We start from the raw sequence: 24,736 nt of genomic DNA, 5'->3' as shown, positions 1-24,736 counted from the left end.
CCCCCAACTCGGAGAAGCTTTAAAAGACCCCGTATCCTCTGCACCTCCAACGTTTCCAACCCGCGGGCGGCGATCCCCATCGTGACTCACTAGTCAAGATGTTCTTTGCAAAGAGTGACTGTCTTTGTTTTCCAATGCAAATGCTCACGGTTACCTGAACCGTCGCTGGCATTCTCTCCAGGGAACAGAATCGACTCAATCACTACTCCGCCATCCCGTAAATGGTGGGGCAGGGGAGCGTCTCAAAAAAGCGATCGGGGCTTCCCTGGTGGCGCAGTGATTAAGAATCCGCCTCCCAATGCAGGGTATACTGGTTCGAGCCCTGGTCCAGGAAGATCCCACATGCCGTGGAGCAGCTAAGCCCGAGAGCCACAACTACTGAGCCTGCGCTCTAGAGCCCGTGAGCCACAACTACTGAAGCCTGTGTACCTAGAGCCGGTGCTCCGCAACAAGAGAAGCCACCGCAATGAGAAGGCCGCAAACCGCAACAAAGAGTAGCCCTGGCTCGCCACAACTAGAGAAAGCCCGCGCAGCGACGAAGACCCAATGCAGACAAAAATAATAAAATAAAATAAAAAAGCTATCAAACTCACTTATATAGGAAATCAAGAATGATACCATTCCTGGATATCTGGACCAGTGATGGAAGGAAGGGCGCCCGTTTCTGACAACCTTTCTGGGGACCCAGGACCTCAAGTACCCCATCTCTCTCTGTCCCCTTTCCCCACTTAATTTTTCTGCATAACAGTTACTACTGGCATCATGTGTACAGGAAGTAACTTCTTGACTGCTGGTCTCTTCCACTGCCCCTGTCTTTTTCACCAAATGGCTGGTGTCAAGAACAGTGCTGAGCGCAAGGGGAATGTCCAATAAATAGTGGTCAAGGGGCTTCCCTGGTGGCGCAGTGGTTGAGAGTCCGCCTGCCGATGCAGGGGACACGGGTTCGTGCCCCGGTCTGGGAGGATCCCACATGCCACGGAGCGGCTGGGCCCGTGAGCCGTGGCCACTGAGCCTGCACGTCCGGAGCCTGTGCTCTGCAACGGGAGAGGCCACCAACAGTGAGAGGCCTGCGTATCGCAAAAAAATAAAAATAAAAATAATAGTGGTCAAATGAGCAAATGAATGAAGGACAGTTGATTAAGGGCTGAACCCAGGGAGGCTGCAGAAGCCCTGATGAGCATGTGAAAATGGAGAACAGAAGGGCCTGGAGTTCACTTTCAGGTAGTGCCCCAGAGGGTGGGGAGACCCCCGGGGAGCATCCTAGAGTGTTTATGCAGAAAGCACCATAAACAGCTCGTCCTGTAACTTCCAGCACGGCCTGGAAGCAATAGAAAGTTCCCTGGATGCCCAGGAGCAGTGGGGGGAGTGGGTGTGAGAAAGGTACCAGAGGGGTGGGAATTTTTAGCAAGATTAAAGATGCTAGGGTAGGGACTTCCCTGGTGGTCCAGTGGCTAAGGCTCTGAGCTCCCAATGTAGGGGGCCGGGGTTCCAGCCCTAGTCAGGGAACGAGATCCCATATGCCGCAACTAAGAGTTCACATGCTGCAACCAAAGGATCCCGTGTGCTGCAACTAAGACCCTGTGCAGCCAAATAAATAAATATTTTTTTGATTTTTGAAAAATAAAGATGCTAGGGCAGAACAAAGACTCATCAGGAGCAAGAACATGGTATTTAACACCTGCCGGGCAGGGACTGCTCAGAGTGCTTTGCATGGTTTGTTTTAATTGTCGTAAAATATACATAAAATTTACCATTTTAACTATTTTAAAGTGTCCAATTAAGTGGCATTTAGTACATTTACGATGCTGTGCAGTCATCACTTATATTCAGTTCCAGAACTTTTTCATCACCCAAAGCAAACACCCTGTACCCAGCTACTCTCCCCTCTCTCAGCCCCTGGCAACCACCTGCTCTCTGTCTCTAGGGATTGACCTATTCTGGACATTTTACATGAAAGGGAGCACACGACATGTGATCTTCCGTGTCTGGCTTTCTGCACTTGTTTTCAAGGTCCATCCACATTGTAATATGGATCAGTACTTCATTCCTTTTTATAGCTGAATAATATTCCATTGTGTGGATATGACACCTTTGTTTACCCCTTCAGCTGTTATTGGATATTTGGGTTGTTTCCACCTTTTGGCTGTTATGAATAGTGCTGCTGTAAACACTTGTGTCTAAGTTCTTGTTGCAACACCTGTTGTCCATTTTGGGGGCTGACATGTTTTAACTCACAACCATCCATTTGTTTTCTGATCGAAGAAACTGAGGCACAGAGGGATTAAACAATTTGCCTACGGTCACACTGCCAGCAGGGAGTGGCCGAATCAGATTTGACCCCAGGCAGTCTGACTCCAGGATCCATTAGCCCCCGAGAAGGATGGGTTTCACCTCCTCCACCCACTGTTGCCCCAGCACAATCCAGGACCCCCAGAAACTCAGCATAGCCCTATCTTCCTTCTCAACAGACTCCCAGTTGGTTTGAGTGGCAGTGTGTCCAGCCCTGGGAGCAGGGGTATGGATTCTCATAGGTCTCAACCAACCACAAAGCCTCACACCACGGACTCTTCTGACTGAGGCATATGACCCAGTGTTGACCAATGAGATGTAAAGCAGAGTTGTGGCAAGATTGCTCTCCCTGATCGGATGAAAGAGGCAAAGGGCCCTTTTTCCTCTACACTTCCTTCCTTCTTCTTGGTGTCTTGTAGAGTGAAGGTGTGATAGGAGGGCTCTGGCAGCCTCTTTTGACCTTGAGGAACTGCAGGACACACCACCAACTACAGATGGCAGAGCAGAAAGACAGAGAGCTCCTGACGACACTTGAGCCACAGTGTCAGCCCCAGAAGAGCTACCTGCAGGCTTCCAGTGCGTTGAGATGATGTGATAAACTGGGTCGTTTAAGAACTGCCATTTGGACATCCATTACTTGCAGCCGAAAGCAGCCTAATTGGTAAAGTCAGGAAAAACCCAAATAGACTGATATACACTTACCACTCAACAAAATAACTTAAGTCAAATGGTAGAAAAAAATACAGAAAATTGTATTTCCCTTATGCTGACTTTGTGAGGGTTAAATTATTTTTCAAATTATGTGTTCCTGGCAGAAACTCAAAAGATACGAGGATTGAAAAATCATAACCCACCCCCAGCGATAACCACTCCTAATATCTTAATGTTTTTCCCACTAATTTATTTAAAATGGGCTCACATGGCAAGTATTGTTTTAACTTGCTCTTTGCACTTAATTATACATTATGAACATCTTTCCACGCCATTTAAACATTTTTCTACATGACAGTTTTAACGTGTGCAATCCTATCATTGGAAATGCCATCATTTGTTTAACCAATTTCCACGTGGCTAACATTTGAGGTCATTTACAATTTTTCACTGTTGAAAAGCAACAGTCCCATTCCTACACCTTTATACAGGCTCAAAATTACCTCTTCAGGGTGTAAACCTAAAAAAATTGTCAATGAAAATCTGTGCAGTTGAGGGATTTTCACATCAAGTGCCTCTCGGGAAAGTTGCACCCATTGAAATTCCTATGAGTTCACGGCAGTGCCCATTTGCTCACATCTGGATTTGAGGTCTACAAATTCAACCTTGTCTGTTTTATTTAATTCATTTTTAATATACATTCTCTGGTGTATGCAATTAATGAAAGATTCCCCCTTCAGATTAGTTCTTTATACATTACGAATTTGTAAATACCCAGGAGATGGTGGCCATGAAATTTAGAAATTTAATGAAATCATCACTAGTTGCAATGTTATCCTCACTCATTATCATATTTTAAGCCACTCCTCTTTGGTCGAATCTGTGTGGGAGGGAAGATATGGTACCAATGTCAGGAAAATACTGGGCTTGTCCTGTCTGTGTAGCTCTTTCTCCTGACCACGTATGCCTGTGTACACTTTTAAATACTTTTTGTTTCTCTCACAAATTATATTTAGTCTTTGTTTAGGGGAGCTTCCTGTGGGAAAAGTAGAGAGCATTTAGAACCACACCAGGATTAATGTTAATTAGCTTCTCGGGTTTTCAAAGCACAGCAGCTCCGCAAAGGTACAGTAAATGATTCAACACAGGACAGGCTGTGTGTCCTTCAACACAGGACAGGCTGGGGTGGAACTGTGGAAACATCAATGGAAAAACGAGACCAGTGCTTGGTGGACGTGGTCCTACCCTTAGAGAAACCAAGTTGGAATTGATTGTCTTGTCAATTCACTGCATTTAGCCTGCAAAGGGCCAAGAGATTTCTTGTCTGAGACCGTAGGGCTCAGAGCAGTGTTACATTTTACAATGACACAAGCTTAAGTTAAAAGCGATTTATTGGCTCACACAAAGCGTCCATGGCTTCAGGCTTGGCTGGTTCCAGGATTCTAGGTCAGCATAATGGCAGGAAAGGAGTATCATTGACCACAGCGAGGTCACATGCCTATTTCTGGACCGGTCACTGTGCCCAAGGGGATGGGATATGCTAATTGGTTAATTGTGCCCAAGGGGAGGGGATATGCTAATTGGCCAGGCCTGAGTCATGTGTCCAACTGTGGAGCTGGGAGGGGCCTCAGCTTGCCCAAACCGCACCCCCATGGTGGGGAGAGGTGAGTGTCCCTAGAAGAGCCAAGGTGCTTTTTCAGGAGATGGATACATAGAGAATCAAAGGACAGATGTCCACTGCAGGTGGATTCCGTGGGAAAAACAGACCTGGAAAGGACACTGCTCTGTTGATGAGGGAGCTTCCGCCTCACGCTTACAATCCCCAAATGCCCGTTCATTCAGCAGGCGGAAGACGGAGGTGAAGGCATGCTTATGCTCTTAAATGCGTAAAAACAGAATTTTAAATGTGGTTGCATTTCCTTAAGCATATTTGCGTTGAGCAAGTCCTGCACTTTGAACCCTAGAGCTGGAGTACCCCAAGTTTTCACAGCAACACCTGTTAGTAAGGCAGGAGGTCTTGGTTAAACATACAAGCAGAGAAAAACGCAAACCAGAGCATCATTAATGAAATTTTCAGCATGTTCGGGTCCAGTCATTACCCTACCCCGGAGGAGGAAACCCGCCGTTATGAGCTCAAGTGCCCAGGTATGCGTGCCCTTTAATATCTGATCAGTTGAATATGATCATCTTTGTCTTACTGTTTAAGACCTTCCAATGTGACAAACCGTTTAAGCATCCCAGTAAAGTCAGAGCGGGGGGTTTATCCCCATTTTACAGATCAAGAAACTGAGGCTCAGGGGTTTAATCAGTTTGCTCCAAGTCATTCAGAAAGCAGAGCTGGGGTTTGAACCAAGACCCAGCTGTCCCCAGAGTCCTGTCTTAGGCACCGCAGTGCGCTTCCTCTGTCTCGTCAGAAAGCTACCCCTGATGTCAAGACGCAGAGTTGCCTGCCAGAGGGATAAAGCACTATCTCTGGGTCACATCCACCCCTCAGAAGAACTGCCTCGCTAGCTTGGTCACACAGTTAACCACTGAGAACTGCTTAAACTTTTCCACCACGTTGCACTTGAACAGGAAATAACAACCGGCGCTATTAGGACTGATGATGGAGCCTCACATACAAGAACTGATTGGCTGGGAAAGCAGGGACCTGGCATGAAAATTCATGTGCGCTAGAGATGCCGAAGTACTGAGCTCCGCGGGGGCCTCAGGCAGACCCAGCACCTGTTCTGGGGCAGGGGAGGCCACCGAGTTTATTAAATGCAGCTGCGGAAGTCCCCCTGGGTATGGCATCCTTGGAACCACACCATCTAAATTTCACGGCAATCATCTCCTTGATAGTCACAAATTCATAATGTATAATGAACTAATCTGAAGTGGAAATCTTTTATTAATTGCATACAACAGAGCGTGTATATTAAAAATGAATATATGAAACAAATGAGGTTGAGTCTGTAGATCTCCGATAAACTGGCCGTGGAAGGAACCTTCATACACATGACTCCTTGGGATTTGAGGAGTGGGCCACTGGCTGAGAAGGCTCTCGAAGAGGCTTATGCCTTCCGCTGTCGTTGGGTAGGTCCCCAGGCAGGGTGTGAGCGCTCCCGCCAGGACAGTGGGCACTGTTTTGTGTCCTGGCTTTTGCTAATGTCTGCTGCACGTTTCAGAAACACAAGTGAGTCTCCGAGTTGGAGATGCTGTGTTGCCTGAATCCACAGAGACGTTGGGATATCTGAGGGCACTCAAGGACACACAGCTAACAAGTGGCAGAGCTTAGATTGGACCCCCATCACTCTCTTTCCATGCTGGCCCTCGGCTTCTCCTATCTTTGTGATTTACAGAACAGAACTCGCCTTCCATCCCTAGAGGTGGAGGCTCTGAGCATGACACTGGCCATGGGCTGATCTTGAGGTCAGGGCTGCTGGGCCACCACCACCCACAAGCCCCCCGTCAGCCCCCAGGGCCACCTTGCCTGGTGCCAGGAGCCCTCTCTCCCTGCTGAAGCGAGGCCTAATTTCTGAGGCTCCTCGGGAGAGCTCATGCAGCTGAAATGGGAGGCTGGAAACGCTAAGTATAACCGCTTGAAGCAGTGCTGACAGCTTCTTGCAGAACGAAGGTCCTGATTATATAACAGGCTGCCTGGGGAAGGAGGACTTGTGCCTGTTCAGGTTTTGCCAAAAAAAGGAAAAGGAAAAGGAAAAACAAATGAAGAAAGTCAAAACTGTCCTCCTTAACCCTCACTCACTCATTCTTTGGACAAATATTTATTGAGCCCCTACTCTGTGCCAGGCACTGTTGTGGGCATTGGGGACTGGACAGAGAATCAGACCAATTTCCCTGCTCAGGGGAAGCTGACCTTCTAGCGTGGGGAGAGAGACTATAAACCAAATAAACTGGCAAAATATATAGCAGGTCAGATGAAAATAAGTGCAAAGAAGAGAAATAAAACAGGTAAAGAAGTATTTTTAGAGTGGACGGGAAGGGAGTCAGAAAAAGCTTCACTACAAAGACAACATCTGAGCAAATATTTAAAAGAGTGAGACACGGGTGCTGTGGGGTGAGCCTTTCAGGAAGTGGGAACAGGGAGTGCAAAGGCCCTGGGGTTGGATGGTGCTGCTATTAAAAAGGCACAAATGGAGACCCATAGCCCAGATTGGGGCCTTTGCAGACACCATGGACCAAAGAAGGTGACTCCCAGCAACCAGAAAACAAAAGGTGCCGCTGCCAACGAGGACACGTGGTTGGGCCGGAAATGGCTTCCGATGCGGGCGGAAGAGGGAGGGATGGGGGGTGGGGGGTGGATTCATTCATGCGTTCTTTGGTAGGCAGAATTCTAAGATTTGGGCCCTGTAAAATCCCCAGCACTGTGAATATGATGGATTTGAGTCCTGGATTATTCCTGTGATTCGGTTATGTTATATGGTCCAGTTGACTTTAAGAAAGGGAGGTTATCCGGGGCTTCCCCGGTGGCGCAGTGGTTAAGAATGCGCCTGCCAATGCAGGGCACACGGGTTCGAGCCCTGGTCTGGGAAGATCCCACATGCCGTGGAGCAACTAGGCCCGTGAGCCACAACTACTGAAGCCTGAGCACCTAGAGCCCGTGCTCTGCAACAAGGGAAGCCACTGCAATGAGAAGCCCGCGCACCGCAGCGAAGAGCAGCCCCCGCTCGCCACAACTAGAGAATGCCCGCGCACAGCAACGAAGACCCAACGCAGCCAAAAATAAATATTTTTTTAAAAAAAAGAAAGAAAGGGAGGTTATCTCAGGTGACCCCTTAAAAGCAACTGGAAGTGGGACTTCCCTGGTGGCACAGTGGTTAAGAATCCACCTGCCAATGCAGGGGACAGGGGTTCGAGCCCTGGTCCGGGAAGATCCCACACGCCCCGGAGCAGCTAAGCCCCTGCACCACAACTACTGAGCCTGTGCTCTAGACCCTGCGAGCCACAACTACTGAAGCCCGCGCACCTGGAACCCATGCTCCACAACAAGAGAAGCCACCGCAATGAGAAGCCCGCGCACCGCAACGAAGACCCAATGCAGCCAAAAATAAATAAATAAGAAATCGTAATTTTTAAAAAAAAGTGACTGGAAGTGAGATTCTCCACTGCTGGCTTTGAAGCCTCCCAAGCCTCTGCAGCCCCGTCTCCTACTGTGCTCTTCCCCTCTCTGTGTGCTGGCCAGCTGGCTCTCCTTCCCTTCCTAAACACACCAAAAGCTCGCTCACCTCAGGGCCTTTGCACTTGCTGATTTCTCTGCCCCAGATCATCACATGCCTGGCCTCTTCTCATTCTTTCCAGTGTCTCCTGAAATATCACCTCCTCGGAGACCTTTGCCAGCCAGCCCATCTGAAGAAGCCCTGCCCACCCGCAAATCTATTTACTCGCCTAGCTTTACCTCTTCATAGCATGTATCATTCTCATATGTTATTTGATTTATTAATTCGCTTGTTGCTTATCTTTTCCACTGGAATATAAGCTCCAGCACTGCAGAAAGCATGTCTTCCTCTATTTCAAAGAGTTTAGAACAGCTCTTGGGGCACAGAAGACACTCAGTAAATATCCATTGACTGAATGATTGGAAAATTCCTCTGATTAGTCAGTGGTTGTTTTTATTTCTTCCAAGGGGTGGGGGGAAAAGCACTGAATAAGGAATAATTCATGGAAAAATGAAAATCCTAAGCTACAGCAAGACAGTCATTTGCATAATGACAAGCTTCTGATTTTTTAATATAATTCCACCTCCAAAGTAAAATGTTAGCTATTCAAATGAAGCCAGGCCCCATGAAAGGGCTCAAATAAACAGGAGCGGGAATCACAAGGGTGGAAATCAAAATCCTTCTGTGGTTGTTTCCCCTCCATCACAGAACGATTTTAGTTTTTGCCATCTAGAACTTGCCAGCTTTTCCAAGCACTGTTAGCTATCTAACCCAGCGTCCATTCCCAACTTCTTTCTCTCTTTCCTCCTCACTCTCTTAGAGATGAGAAAGCTGAATAGTCATTTTCCCAGACTCTCTTGAAGATCTACTTCTATCCAGTAAGATGGAATGGAAGAGATCTAGAGATAGTCTGGGAATGCCTTCGCCTCCCAGAAATAGGAACAGAGGTACCTGACCAGGCCCTAGCCCTTCTTCCTGCTTTAAATGTCACCATGATGGCTGGAGTTGCAGCAGCCATCTTGTGACCATGAGGAGAAGGCCAAGAGAATCAGAGATGAGCCCTTAAATTACTGAGCAGCTTTATCATCATCCAAATATAACCACCTCTACAATTCTTGATATATGAGAAAAGTAAATCCTTATTAAGACACAATAGTGAGGTTTCCTGTTACCTCCAAGCAAAAATCATTTCCTAGGGCTTCCCTGGTGGTGCACTGGTTGAGAGTCCGTCTGCCGATGCAGGGGATGCAGGTTCGGGCCCCGGGTCGGGAAGATCCCACGTGCCATGGAGCAGCTGGGCCCATGAGCCATGGCCACTGAGCCTGTGCGTCCCGAGCCTGTGCTCTGCAACGGGAGAGGCCACAACAGTGAGAGGCCTGCATACCGCAAAAAAAAAAAAAAATCATTTCCTACCAATATACAAGCTGTGTGGTTACAGACAACTCCCCGTAAGTGAATAAAATTTTGTCTTTTGTCAAAGCAGTTTCATACCCATGATCTCATCTTACCATCACAACACCCCTCAGAGTTTGAGTGAACAGACTCTAGTCTCCCCATCTGGTAGATTAAAAACTCTGAGATTCAGAGAGGTGAAGCGACTTGCCAAGCGTCACACAGCTATGTGGTGAAACCTGAGACTCAGAACTACAACCTGGGCTTCCAAATTCCTATTCCAACACATGGAAAGACAAGAACCCATCATATCAAATAGGATCCCTTAGAAGAAAACCTTCATCATAAACCTATGTTTTACGGCTTTAGACCAACAGAAAACTGTCATAAGCCATTTAGAAACCCAGGACCCAAGTGGTCCAGTAGTTGGCCCTCCAGATCCACAGATTTCGCCTCCCCAGATTCAACCAACCATGAATCCGTGGATGCCAAACCAGTGAACGCGAGGGCAGGCTATTCACTGTACTAGGTCATTTTATACACAGGACTTGAGCGTCCAAGGATTTTCGTATCTGCAGGCGCTCTAGGAAGCGAGCTCCCCTGGACACTACATTGTGGGATGACTACACTGTGGTCAGATTAACACTGCCCATCAATCATAAAGAAATTCCAAAATAACTCAAGGTCCTTTTTTTTTTTAGTAACAAGCTCCTGGTCTCCTTTTTCTTTCGGCCGCGCCACACGGCACGCGGGATCTTAGTTCCCCCACCAGGGGTTGAACCACTGGACTGCCAGGGAAGTCCCAGGGTCCTTATTTACATTTACAGTTACTTTACCATAAAGGACACTCCACAGAAAAATATTTCTTAAAATTCTCCTTTCCCTGGTCCACATCCCTCCTACTTCATGCCTCCTCTCCTTCCTCCAGACCTTCCTGAAACCTTCTCTCTCAGACTCCCAGGTCTTTCTCCCTGAGCCAGTTGTCACATGATTATCTCTTAATCCCAAATCCACCCTTCTTTGCCCTGCTTCAGGACACTGGAGCTGGCCCCGTGAGCATTTCTCCTCTGCCAGCTGGTAGAATGTGGGGCTCTGTCCATAGAGGCATTAGGTGGGCAGCCCCTGCTCTTTTATTCAGAGCAGAAGCCCAGCTGCTCTCACACAGGAGTTTCAGCAGCGCTGCAGGTCCTCCTCTCCTCACCTGGCAGCCCGAAGTACACCCTCAGACCACACTCTCCCCAGCCTGTGGGCCACTCCCAGAGAGCAGCTCACACCCTCCAGCAGTGGAGGACTGTATATACGGACCAGCTGCAGCCTTCACCTTCTGACACGCTTCCTCACTCCAGCAGCCTGCGGGGGTTTTGTTTGCCTGTTGTTGTTTTTTTTCGCCGCACCACACAGCATGCAGGATCTCCGTTCCCAGAGCAGGGATTGAAGCCACGCCCCCTCCAGTGGAAGCGCAGAGTCTTAACTACTGGACCGCCAGGGAAGTCCCAGACTGCGTGTTCCTGTGGTCGCTGTGCCCTCTTCAAAGAATCTCAGCCTCGGGAAGGAGGGAGGGGCTGTGGTCCGTTCATTGTCCTCTTTCCTTCAGCTGTTCTTTTGCACCTGCTGCTTCTGGACCCCTCAGGGTCTTCTTTTACCCCCCCCCTTTCTTTTTCAATTTGGCAGCACCGCGTGGCACGCGGGATCTTAGTTCCCCGACCAGGGATTGAACCCGAGCCCGCTGCAGTGGAGGCGCGGAGTCCTAACCACTGGACCGCCAGGGAAGGCCGTTCTTTTACCCCTTTAGTTAGTTAACCACCTCTTCAGAGCTAATGATTCTTTGTAGCCAGCATTTCCTGTTCAAATTACTGATGTCATTTCTGTCTCCTAGTTGGACCTTGACTGATACAGAACTCGCTGTGGGAATGATTCCAGGACACAGACCCTGAAAGATGGGATTTTGAGATTATGTTGTTCGTCTCCTTGGGGTTGAGGGCAGTACAGAGAGTTTGGCAATGTGTAATATATATACCCATATAGGGCTGGATAATATTGTGTACTCGTTTTATCCTTTTCCTCCTATCTAGCAGGTGACAGACTCTGGCTTATTACCTCAAGGAGGGGATGTGGCGTCCATGAAAGTAGACACAAAAGCCTTTAGGTTTTAGCCTGTTGTCTTCCAAAACCCCCAGCTCTTTAGCTCTAGGATGCTAAATTCAAATGCCCACAGGAATCGAGCTAAGCAACATAAATGAGTGAGACAGCGCAGTTGCAGAGCAGTAGGGAGTGGTATGGACTGTGGTAAACTGGAGGATGCGTGATCTGCTTAACGGCACTCACGTTTCATTGTTAAGGAGCAATCCTGGGGAACAGGCAGGCATGTCCCCGGACTGACTGAGAGATCAGGAAAGCACAGGGGAATCGGGGCTCAAAATAGAAATACATTTGAGCAGTAGAGAAAGGAAAGGGAATTATTATGGGAAACATCTGTCACATGGATCATCCTTTCTACATGTGGGAAATTCCCCACCGTCCGAGTCTTCATGAGAACAGCAGCTGCCTTTCATCATCAATGACAACTGATACATTTAAAAGCATAATAGTAATGCCTCAAACTCAGAATGCTTGCTCAGTTACTTCTTCGACCTCCTTCACGTATATTCTGTCATTTAATTCGCACACCCCTAGGGGGGTAGGCACAGTTATCATCCCCATTTTGCAGATGAGCAAACTGAGGCATACACGGCACCCAGGGTCGCACAGATAAGTGGCAGAGCCTAGATGTGAACCCACCCAGTCTGTCTCCAGAGTCTGTGTGCTTAACGCCTGACCTGCCTTTCAGCAAGGGCGCGAGTGTGTGACAGAGCCTGGCTGACTCGACTTTGAATTGAGAACTCCTGGCCTGAAGAAGCAGACATGGAGAAGCTATTCTGGTGGCCGCAGCCATGTCCAGTGTCCGGGGGCATCCAGGTCCAGCAGCAGTGGCCTCATCAGACTCTGTGGCGTGCTTCTCTGTCTGGACATCCTCGTTCTATTTATCCGGGGAGTATATTTTTGCAGCTTCTCAACAACCCTGTGAGCTCCCCTGGCATCGTTACAATAAATTCCTCTTCAGCTTGAAGCAGCTGGACTCTGTACCCGGCTCACTCACATCCGGGTACCCTGACAGGTACGACTCTATCTGATGCACACCTGTGCTCTGGGGCCGCTGCGCTTACAGTAAGCTCCCTCGGGACCTGAGCATCTTTAAGAGAGATTCTGGTCTTTGCAACTCACCAGTCCTGGATTCAGATGACCCTGGCTTTCCAAACTCTGAGGCCGTACCAGGAAGGGACCGAGACTGCAAGGTAAGCTCTGCTCCAGAATGATCACAGCTGTCCTGGTGACAGCGGCCAGGACCGCAGTGGAGTGTGTGGTTTGGAGCTGATCCAGATGAGGTACCTCGAGCTGATCCAGATGAGGTTTTTATCGCAGTTCATCATTATTAAGAATTAGCTCTGTGTCATTAGCACACCAAGCTATCGACTCAAATCCATCCCACCATCTGGAAGGGGCTTCTGCAAACAGCATGGGGCTCAGATGGATTTGTTAGGAGAGCCGTGAGCGGAGATCAGCTGAGAGGGAGGGACAGACAGAGCGAGAAAGAGAAATAAAGTGAGAGACGGAGAGAGAGACAGAGAGTGAGAAACAGGAACAGGGTGGGATCCGCTTGCCATCTGCCCATGTCATAGATGCGGCTGCTGAGTCCCAGAAGAGGTGATGTGACAGGCTGGCTGAAGGCCAGGCCTCCTGATTTCACAGCCTTCCAAGGCAGACCTGATGTTGGTGCCTGACCAGCAATGATTCCCCTTCTATTCTGGCAAGGGGACCCGGATTTTCCTTTGGGGGACTACAGCTCTCTTCTTTGGGTCAAGTTGTTTAGACATGGACGACCCCGCCCACAAGTGGCCACATGACCCAAGTCTGGCCAATCAGATTCACAGGGAGGGTTCCAGGATAAGCACGTAACCCAACTTCAACCAACAGAAGCAAGGCCTGAGAATTTTGCTGTAACTCTTGGTAAAGTTGTGTTCCTTGCCCCTGGGAAGTCCAACCTCTTAGAAAATGACCCTGGTGTGTTAGTTGGGTGGTCTGGGATGCAGACACTGAGATGAGGTTAGGAGAGAAAGAGACTTATTGGAGGTGACACCTGTGAAAGATATTGAATAGAAGTGGGGGGGAGGGAAGCAGGAGTGGGCAGAAGCTTTCAGACCATCATGCAGATCTGACCACACAATGCAACAGCATAAGCACTGAGCAGAAACGACCAAGCCCTCATCCCACCACCATTGGCTGGGGTCACCTGGGATCAGCAAGGCCGGGCCTCAAAAGCTCAGGCAGACCCTGAGGGAGCTACAGCAGGAGGCTGTCAGCAAACTGCACTCCTGGTGCTGATGACAGACTCCTCCTCCAGAGGAGATCCAGCCGCACGCCTCCTGGTGGGGACACATGGAACTGCGGGTGGCCTTCTTGCCCGACAGTGACTCCAATGCTGAGGACAGCAGACCCTTGGTGAGATGGACGGAGAGCACTGGAACATTGTTGGAGCTCCTGGATCCAGCCATGCTTGAAATCCGTTCTCGGGCTTCAGTCGTATTAACCAATAAAGTCTTGCCTTTTCCTTAGGCCAGATGTGTCAAGTTTCTGTCACTTGCCCTCCAAGCATCTGACTAACATTCTTAGTCAAGTCAGCTTCTTTAAGTTCAACAAGTGAATATTTTAGTTAGTGGAATCCCGTCAAAACATCTTCACAGATCAAACTGTCTGAGCAGGAGACCAGAGCCTGTTGTGTCAACACGTTCTATCCCCTCAGCCCTAGCGACTGGGTCAAGCACGGCCATGTGACACAGTGTTGTGATCTAGCTCTACAACAAATGTTAGGAAGTTACATTCACATTTCTGCCTCTGAAAGACATTCAGATATTAACAATTAAGTGACTAAAATGAAACTATCTCATTGATAGTCTTTTATGGGATAAAGTAGGTAATCACATTTTTCTCTGAGATTCAATAATAAATTCAAAGTGGTGGCCCAGAGTACAGACCCTGGGGCCAGCCCACCTGGGTTTGAGCCCAGCTCCAGAACTTTCGGGCTGCGTGACCTCGGGCAAGTCACTCAGACTTTGTGCCTAGATTTCTTCATCTGTAAAATGGGGGAAATGATGGCACCCACCCCAGGGGCCTGGCAGGAAGATTAAATGCATTACTCCATGTAAGTGTGCCTAGGACAGTGACTGCTGTGTAATAAGTGTTACATATAACCGTCATCATCTAAAACGTTTCCAACGCCACCCTTACACATTTCCGTTTTCCCGAACTTGACCTTCGTACAAAAGCAAAGGCTGCTCCCCACCCCCACCCCCCCAGATTAGAGGGAGCCGGTGGGCAGAGCGAGCGCCAGCCACCACCTTCTGTCTGTCTTCCTCTGAGGAAAAAAACATGCAAGCAAAGACGAGGCTCTGTAACCCATCTGAGTGTCTCATTACAATTATCTAATGCTATTGCAGGCTTTGTGTTTTATTTGGCAACTTGTTAAAGTAATTGAACAAATTATAACTAAGGAACAATTATAATGAAGTTTGTAATTAGGTCCTTAAAACAATTAATATGGAAAATATTTCAGATGCTTTTTCAAAAACGGTACTCAAGTGAGGTGAGGCAGATTCAGAAATCAGAGAAAGCTAAGGATGCTTTCTCTGGTTTCTAACGAATAAAGTCCCCCCCAAATCGTTATCCGGCATCCATAGGCTAATTTGAATGAGACAGTGGATGTGAGTGTGTAACCCAAGGCACGGCACATAGTACGTGTACAAGAAATATTAGTTCCTTCCCTCCCATTGGCAGGAAGGTCAATGAGGGAAGACAACGTCATCTATTGCTGTCTGCGGTTTTTTATTTCTTTTTTCAATTTTTATTTTATTCTGGAGTATAGTTGATCTACTATGTTCTGTTTGTTTTAGGTGTACAGCAATGTGATTCAGTTATACACAGACATATATCTATTCTTTTTTGGGTTATTTCCCCATATAGGTTATGATAGTGTTGAGTAGAGTTCCCTGGGGTCTACAGTAGGTCCTTGTTGATTATCTAATTTATATATATTAGTGTGTACATGTTCATCCCAACCTCCAAATTTATCCCTCTTCCCCCGCCATTTCCCCTTTGGTAACCAGATGTTTGTTTTCTAAGTCTGAGTCTGTTTCTGTTTTGTAAATTAGTTCATTTGTATCAATTTTTAGATTCCACAAAGAAGTGATATCAAATGGTATTTGTCTTTCTCTGTCTGACTCACTTAGTATGATCATCTCTAGGTCCATCCATGTTGCTGCCAATGGCACGATTTCACTTTTTGTCCTGTCATCTGTGTTATATGGGGCCTCGCGGGGAGCTCTATAGTGGAGAACCCTGTCAGACCCCACCTCGGCCAAGGGATCACTCTGCATCATGTTTTCAACGTTTACCCATGTTATAGCACGTATCAGAATTTTATTCCCTTTTATAGCTAAATAATATTCCACTGTATGGAGAGACCACGTTTTGTTTATCCATTCATCTGTTGATGGACATTTGGGTTGTTTCTACCTTTTGGCTACTGGGAGTAATGCTGCTATGAACATGGGTGTACAAATATCTGTTTTGAGTCTTGGCATTCAGTTCTTTTGGGTACATACCTAGGAGCGGAATTGCTGGGTCACATGGTAACTCTGTGTTTAACTTTTTGAGGAGCTGCCAAACCGTTTTCCAAGCAGCTGCGGCATTTTATATCCCACCAGCAATGCAAAGGGTTGATTTTTCCACATCCTCACCAAAGCTCAATTTTTGCACACACATAGATAAGCTCAAGTAACTACCACAGGGATCAAGATATAGAACATTTCCTGCACCCCAGAGGCCAACCTCGTGGGCATGCGTATTGGTGAAAAGCTCCCCAGCAACCGGGTCCGAGAACCACGCCCTTAAGTCTTTGCGGCCGACTCTCTGGGAAGGCTGGCTGATTCCCAACCTAAAAATAAACCTCAGGTCTGAAGATGGAATATTAAAAATGACATTGTCACCTTGACAGAGTGGCTAATAATGCCACAGTGGGCAGAAGCCCGTCGATCATGGGCTGCCGCCTTCCTCTGGAGAGCTGAGGAAGACCCGGGGATGCAAGGGGTTGCGGGACGGATGCAGGACTCACCCGAGTGGATGCCCGGCTGTCCATGCCCTGCACAGAAATCTCCGCCTGCAGCTCCCCAGGCCTCTCCCCAAACTGTGAACGTGAAATCTAGCAGCCAGGCAGAAGGGCTCACCTCCCCAAATTCAATTTGCAAGGTCAACCATGCAAGAACCCAGGCCTAATGGAATTGTCACATCTGTGTCGTAGCCATTTACAACATGCTCTTGCGGGGTCTGAACATGAAAGCAATTATGTGATACATACTTTGGCAAGAGCCTGAGGTCCCCATCTGGGGGAGAGAGACACTGCCGAGTGAGGTTATTTAAAAAGAAAGACAGAAAAGAAAAGAAAAGGAAAAAAGCCACAAAAACACAATCATTATGAAAATTTGAAAATTTCCGCTTCCCCAGAAATCACATGTGAAGACCCAAGAATCAGAATCCTTTTGAAAGCTCCATTGTCTTAAGAGTATAAATAGCATGCTGTGAACAAGCCACAACTTCAATCAAGCTGGAATAACGGGAAGGACCATTCATGGAACGTCGTCTTTTAACATTTCATGACACATGAATTGATTCTCCTCCAAATCTAATTAGAGGCTCAAACATATGAGAGGGTTTGTGACGGCGTCAAAGTGACTTGGAAACCGTATGTGGCAACTGATCCTCCTCACTGAGGTGTGATTTTTTTTTAATCAATCTAGACACGCAAGAACTACCCACCCCACCCCCCAAAAAAGAACTACCCAGAAAAAGGACCACAGAATGAGGTTTTGATTATCAAGAAGGGGATTCTCTCCACTCTGCAAGCCCTTTCCAAAAGGCTCAAGAGGAAGGTCAGGACCAGCGCCTGGCATCCAGCCCTGAGTGGCCTCGGGCGAGTTCCTTGAACTTGGTGCCTTATTCCCCATCTGCAAAATGGGGATAATGATGACATTGACCTCCCAGTCAGGATCACGCCCTTGCAACAGTGCCCAGCACATGGGCGATGTTGCCTATTATTAGCACCAGCCAGCCTAAGGCCCAGACAAATGGCTCCAGGCACTGAAGCTGTGGTCCTGAGCCCCACATCCGTTATAGAAGGACAGCTAAACAGACAGTCCAGCAGGCGCCACAGCCCTTGGCCACCAGGACAGCCCAGACTGACGAGAAACAAGCTCGTTGCCTTTGGCACCTGGCACCTGGTTCAGATGTCAGCGCACACAGGGGACCCAGGCCGTCATTATCAGCACTGCAGGCCCACCGTCTGCTTGATGCGGTGTGACATTCATCAGCTCCTTCCAGCGCAGCCTGGGTGGGAAATGAGCACGAGCCGCACCCTCCGGCAAACACCTTTGCTGCTTCCTGTTCCCACCAGTGGTCCTTAAGCATCGCGGCAGGTTGAGGACCCCTGCTCAGGGCCACTCAGGCCTTCCTTCCTACATGGGGACCACACTCCAGCAGGTGTGGCCAATCAGAACCTTCCATTCCCCTGGTCACAGTGACTGTGCTCATGACCTTGGCCAGACCAGGCCTTTTGTTGGAACTTAGGCAATAAGTCAGAGATTAACACCTATGCAGAAGAAAGTAGGGACAAGATTTTACAGCAGTAGATGATGTTTATTGAGTGCCTACTATATGCCTGGCACTATCTATAGGCCATGTGCTTACTTCACTCTCACCACAACTCTGTGAGTGCATAGTCTTTTTAATCCTCACTTTTATAGATGGGGAAATGACGCTCAGAGAGGGTAAGTAAATTCTCTATGGCCACACAGACAGCGGAAGAGCCATAATTCAGATCTAGGCAGCTGGTTCCAGGGTAAAGGCGACAGACTTAGTGAAACAGAATGCTCAGTTAAGTTTGAATTTCAGATAAACAATGAATATTTTTTTGGTATAAATATGTCCTGTGTAATGTTGGGGACATACTTACACTAAAAAGCTATTCACTGTGTATCTAAAATTCAAATTTAACTGAGTTTCCTGTATTCTATCTGGCAACCTAATTCCAGAGCCCATGCTCTTAACCACTACACCCTACTGCCCTTACAAGATGCCATGAGAGCATGATGCTGAATGCTGATCACATCATCCCAGCTCCTGGATCCCGCTGTGCCTGAAGCCTGTGATAAGAGATGGCTTTTTGTCACGGTGCCAGTCCCAGTTCAAACGAGCATTTTATTGAAGGCTTACTCTGTGGTTGGGACTGAGGGGTGGAGATACAGAGAAGGAGGAGGAGTCCCATCTTCAAGGGCCTGAGGGAGGCTGAGGAGAGAGGTCTCACACACAGAGAGGTGGTAAGTGGGGTGTGATCACACCCGCTGAGGCCCGGGCCATTGAGAGGGTGTATTTGTTTTCTATTGCTTCATAATAGATTATCACAAACTTAAAAGGTTTAAAACAACACACACAGGGCTTCCCTGGTGGCTCAATGGTTAAGAATCCTCCTGCCAATTCAGGGGACACAGGTTCAACCCCTTGTCCGGGAAGATCCCACATGCCACGGAGCAACTAAGCCCGTGCACCACAACTACTGAGCCTGCGCTCTAGAGCCCGTGAGCTACAACTACTGAGCCTGCGAGCCGCAACTACTGAAGGCCATGCGCCTAGAGCCCGTGCTCCGCAACAAGAGAAGCAACCGCCATGAGAAGCCCGCGCACCACAAGGAAGAGCAGCCCCTGCTCACCGCAACTACAGAAAGCCCACGCACAGCAACGAAGACCCAACGCAGCCAAAAATAAATAAATAAAATGAATAAATTTATTAACACACACACACACACACAATCTTACCATTTTCATTGGCCAGAAGTCCAGGCACTGCTTAGCTGGTTCACAGCTCATGGTCTCACAAGGCTCCATCAAGGTCCAGGAGGTCCAGGGGAATTCCCTGGCGGTCCAGTGGTTAGGACTCTGAGCTTCCACTGCAGGGGGCACAGGTTCAATCCCTGGTCGGGAAACTAAGATCTCACATGCTACGTGGCGCAGCCAGAAAAAAAAGGTGGAGGTCCAACTGTGCTCTGTCTGGAGGCCTGATTCGAGAAGGCTCTCCTTCCCAGCTCTCTCAGATTGCTGGCAGAATTCACTTCCTGTGGCTGCAGAGTACATGGTAGCTTGCTTTTTTAAAGCCAGAAATTTCTGCTGCTTGGAGTCTCTGACTTCAGGGAAGGCCTGGGACTTCTTTTAGAGGACTCATGTCATTATTTCAGGCCCACCTGGACAGACTTCCTTTTGGTTAGTGCAAAGTCAACCGATTATGGGCCTTAGCTGCATCTGCAAACTCTCCTCTCCTTTGCCACATCCTATCGGTTAGACTCAGGTCATAGGTCCCACTCACATCAAGAGGAGCGGGCAACACACAAGTGCGGGTGCTAAGGGTGGGGGTTATGGGGCCATTGTAGGGTGTGTCCACTACAGACGGGACACGTCAGCCCAGACTCGCACAGCAGGACGGGCTTCCCAGGGAGAGGGGATGTGAGTCCGTTTCGGGCGTGGTGGTCTGAGGAGTGAAGAACTTCAGGCAGGTGCAGGGTTTGACCTGAGTGATTCTCGTGCCTTTGTTTACAGTGATTTCTATCTCTGGCCTCACTGCAGCCTCTCCCAGCCATAGCAGGTGGTTGTTTCTTATCATCCCACGTCTTGAGTGAGGAAACTGAGGCACAGAGAGGGAAAGTGATTGGTCTAAAGTCAAGAGATGGGAGGGGTGGGGAGAGAAGGGGGAAGAGGGGAAGAGGGGGAGGGGAAAGGGGGAGGGGAGGAGGAGAGAGGAGGAAGGAGAGGGGAGAGGAGGGGAGGGGAAGGGAGCAGGGGCCCCAGGTGTGGGCAGGAGGAAGAGTGGCACTGCGTCAGCCCCCCAGGCGGGCTGAGCCCACCTGCCCACACCGCAGCCCCTGGCCCAGCACCTGGGCTGCAGAGGCCTCAGAGGGGGGCAGCTAAATGTTAACCCAGAGTCTCACAGACTTTTAAAGGCAAACGTAAGATTTCAGAGCTTCACTTTGCAGAGTTTAGGTTACGCAAAAAACAGAGCACATTTCTCCCCAGCCCACCCCTATTTTCTTAATCTGGAAATCCATTCTAAGTCACCAGGACCCAGCTCGTTTTCCAAGCAACCTGAGATTCTGTCGAGCTGGGGTGGGGCCCAGGAGCAGGGAGAGAGACACAGGTGAGAGGGAGTCTCTCCTAGAGAAAGAAGGAACCCGGAAGGAGAGAAGAGAAGGGCTGACACCTAAGAAAAGATGAAAAGAAACAGAGGGGCTGGTTGCTGCCTCTGCTTTTTTTTTTTTTTTTTGGCCGTGCCCAGCCGGCTTGGGAGAGCTTCGTTCCCCGACCAGGGATCCAACCCGCTCCCCGCGCAGTGGAAGTGCTGAGTGTTCCTCGGAGTCTTAACCACTGGACCACCAGGGAAGTCCCTGCCTCTCCTTCTTACAGCAAAGCCACACGCTCCTCCAGGACCCACCTCCCTCACCCTCAGTCCCGCTTACTGGAAGGAGCCGGCTCCACGCCTGCCGGGGAGTCATGTGACCCAGGCTTAGCCAATCAGCATAGTCTCTCCTCCTGGCCACAGTGATTGGCTCAGGTTTGGGCACGTGATCCAAACAGTCCAATGAGCTTCAACATGGCCACTCACGTTGGAACTGCTAGGGGAAAAAAATGCTTCTCCCCTCTCAGCCCTGTGAGGACGTAGCCTGGAGCTGTAAGTATTCACCTTGCTCTTCTGAGAGGAGAAGCCAACTGAGAATGTGATCAACACAGAGGAGGGCAGAGCTGATATGGGGGCAGAGAACACTGATGACATCACGGAGCCCCTGGATCCTGCCACACTTGAAGCTAGTCGTAGCACTTGAGTTTTCAGAACTGTGGGCCAATAATACCCTTTTTTCGCCTGAGCCAGTTTGGATCGGGGTTTCTGTTACACGTAGCCAGGAAAATCCTGAGTCATGATTGAAAAATGCAAGCGGACACCAAAAGGAGTGAGACCACGCTCAGCAGGTAAATGGTGAGCAGGACTGATGAGACCGGCAAGCTCGAAGCCCAGAAAATGAAAACTGGGTCCAAGCTGTCCCTTTTCCTCTCCCCAAAACCTAGCCTGACTCCTGATTTACAGTTCGAGCCAGGGAAAGAAAGAGTAGGAGGAAGCACAGGGAGGGCGTCCCAAGATGAAAAAGTTTGGAAATTGTTCCAGAGCGTAATGAATTGACTTAACAGCGGTTTCTCCCCTGGAAGTCATCTAATGAAATTATAAGACCGTCCACTTACTGCTGGGACAGCCAAGGGCACGCTCCAAGATGATCAGCCGTGACAAGGAGCCAGCACTTAGCTGGCTCACAGTGCATTTTAAACATCATCTAAGCGGGCCTTTTCCATTTATGACAGCCTTCAAGGCTTGGGGACATGATGGCAGCAGGCTTTTAGAATGAGTTTGTGTTGATGTAAACGGCAACTCGGCTCATCAACGCCAGCTTGGGCTTCCCGGCGGCATCCGACAGGCTCCCCATCACCTTGGCTGTGTGTTCAACACCTATTTGCTTGATGAACCGGAACCGTTCTTGTGATTTGTGCACGATGGTGCTCGGGGTGACAGGGTGGCGCTGGGGGAGGGCGGGGGCGGCAGGGAGGGTCTGGATCGGGCGCCGGGTGGATGGAAGAATTTTCCAGAAGTCAGCTTGCCCGTTTTCTCCTGCCCTACTCTCCGCTGTCACCCGTGGGAGGCGACCAGGGGCACAGAACTTCACAGCCCCGGCCAGGCCGCGCTGCAGGTCCTAAGGCTCCCTGGAGCTGCTGCTGGGACACGGGTGGTGTGGGAACGGGAAGGACAGGAGCAGGGAGGAAGGCTCAGTGCAGCTGGCCGGCAGGTGCCGGGGTTTTGAAGAGCGATGCTGGGGCCAAGGCACTCCACGGGAGAGCTGGCTCCGCGGGCGATGGAGTGGGCTGTTGTTCCAGCCCATCTGTCTCTCGTTAATGAAGTTGTCCAGCGCGGCTTATTAATAAGGACGCGTGAGCTCAGCCGGCCCAGGACGTCTTGCCAGAACTAAAGGGCAGGGCAAGTAAGCCCTAACGACTCCTCAGGCACAGCCAATATGAAGTGGCTTCCAAGCACCCGGCCGGAGGAGAGGGCCGGGGGTCCCGGGTCTGACCTTAGCCCTGGGAAGGAGGCTGGCAGGCCGGTCAAACGGGGAGGATGAGCCCCGCCCGGGGGCAGTCAGCAACCAGGGGTCCCGACTGTTCACTCCCCCGGCTCGGGGCTCACGCCTTCCTGACCACCACTCTTCCCTCTTCCTGCCCTACAGCACCTGGCAGAGTTTGCACAGCCAGGTAGGAAGAATAATCCCACTCCCACCCCCAGAAGGATGCCCACATCCCAATCCCTGGAACCTGTGAAAACGTTAGGTTATGCGGCCAGGGGCATTTAAGGCTGCAGACAGAATTAAGTTTGCTAATCAGTAGGTGTTAAAATAGGGGATTATCCTGGACTATTTGAGTGAGCCCTCTGAGTGAGGGTAATCACAGAGGTCCTTGTACGTGGAAGAGGGAGACAGGGGTGTTAGACTGCTGCAGCCTTTGAGGATGAGGGATGAGCCCACCAGCCGAGGAGGGAGGTGCCTCCAGAAGCTGGACGGCAAGGAACGGGCGCCCCCTAGAGCCCGCAGAAGGAACACCACCTGCCGGCGCTCTGATTTTAGCCCAGCGAAACCTGCGTCACACTTCCGACCCCCCCAGAACTATAATAAATTCATGCTGGTTGAAGTTTGTGGTAATTTGTTACAGCAGCAGCAGGAAACTAATACAGGCATACTTGGGAGACATGGCCGGTTCTGTCCCGACCACCGCAATAGAGCGAGTCACACGAAGTTTTTGGTTTCCCAGTGCGCATAAAGGTTGTTTATACTATACTGTAGTCTATTAACTATGCGATGGCATTATATCTAAAACAAAAATGTACGTACCTTAACTAAAAAATACTTTATGGCTAAAAACTTCTGTCTAAGCCTTCAGTGAGTTGTAATCTTCTTGCAGGTGGAGGGTTCGAAATATTGCGAGAATTGCCAAAATGTGACACAAGGACACGAAGTGAGCAGACAGCACCAACAGATTTGCAACAGGGTTGTCACAAACCTTCAACTGGTAAAAAAACCCAAAACACAATATCTGCGAAGCACAATAAAGCGAAGTGCAATAAAATGAGGTATGCCTGTACACAAAGGTAACAGGCCCGGTTTAAAAACACTCAGCTGTCCAGCCTCCCCCGCAGGGAGAGGTGGCCTGTGGCCAGTTCTGGCCTCTGAGGCATAAGCAGATGTGCACTGGGTGGGCTTTCCAGAAAAGCCGTTGTTTTGCTGATACAAACGGGGCATGCTGAGGAGGGACAGGCTCTTTGCCTCTCGCCTGGCCCTGGTCACGTCCTCCTTCCTGCCTGGGACGCGGGCGGGGTGAGCAGCCCCACGCGAGCACGGCGGAGCCCAGGGCACAGGAGGAGCCGGGCACCTATCGCCCCTACACCCGCCCTACAGCGGCCTCTAACCTGCCATGACGCGAGAAAAATGAGCCCTGCCAAGGGGCAGCCCGGATGCTGCGACACAGAGCCAGGCACGACCCAAGTGGCCCCCGGCTCCTGCAATGATGAGAAAGTGCTGTCCAGAACCCCGGCGGCCCTGAGCCCTGGGGGAGCCCAGGGTGAGGAAAGTCCTCGTCCTCTGGGGGGTGGCTTCACACTGAGAAGGGCTCTGGGGCCATTCGGTCACCAGGCACGGCCGCTAACTCGCAGGGACCCAGGACATGCCCCCGCCACCTGGGCCAAACATCTCCCAGCGGGTTGCGGCTCCTGGCTGCCCCATCTGCACCAGCTTTAGGCCCCCAGATCCAGCCCCGGCTTCAGAGAAAACACGCAGCACGCCACTCGCACGGGGGTGTGCACATACACGTATATGCTTACTGTACTAAAACATGCCTCATAGCACCTGCCCCGTTGTCTTTATGAAGTTTGAAATAGTTTGTTAAACATTGTGTGTCTGCCTTCAAGTTGGCAGAGCCCTATCCAATCTCTTACAGTGCCCAGTTTATGCTTGACATTCACACTTGACAAGAGCA

The 24,736-nt window shown here is 49.6% G+C and overlaps 1 protein-coding gene across 1 annotated transcript in view; it reads right to left on the bottom strand.

The window, feature by feature from the left end:
• TMEM132B (transmembrane protein 132B) overlaps window positions 1–21,330 on the bottom strand; it is a 409,658-nt gene extending 388,328 nt beyond the window's left edge. Inside the window, exons 1-2 of the mRNA XM_067701186.1 lie at window positions 21,133–21,330; window positions 19,445–20,303 (exon numbers count right to left, since the gene is read on the bottom strand). The gene's annotated coding sequence lies outside the window, so the exon portion shown is untranslated. The remainder of the gene's footprint in view (window positions 1–19,444; window positions 20,304–21,132) is intronic.
• Between the last annotated feature and the right edge of the window lie 3,406 nt (window positions 21,331–24,736).

Source organism: Pseudorca crassidens, chromosome 12 (assembly GCF_039906515.1).
Source record: "Pseudorca crassidens isolate mPseCra1 chromosome 12, mPseCra1.hap1, whole genome shotgun sequence".
Classification (NCBI taxonomy): Eukaryota; Metazoa; Chordata; class Mammalia; order Artiodactyla; family Delphinidae; genus Pseudorca; species Pseudorca crassidens.
This window is presented reverse-complemented; position numbering and strand designations above follow the sequence as displayed.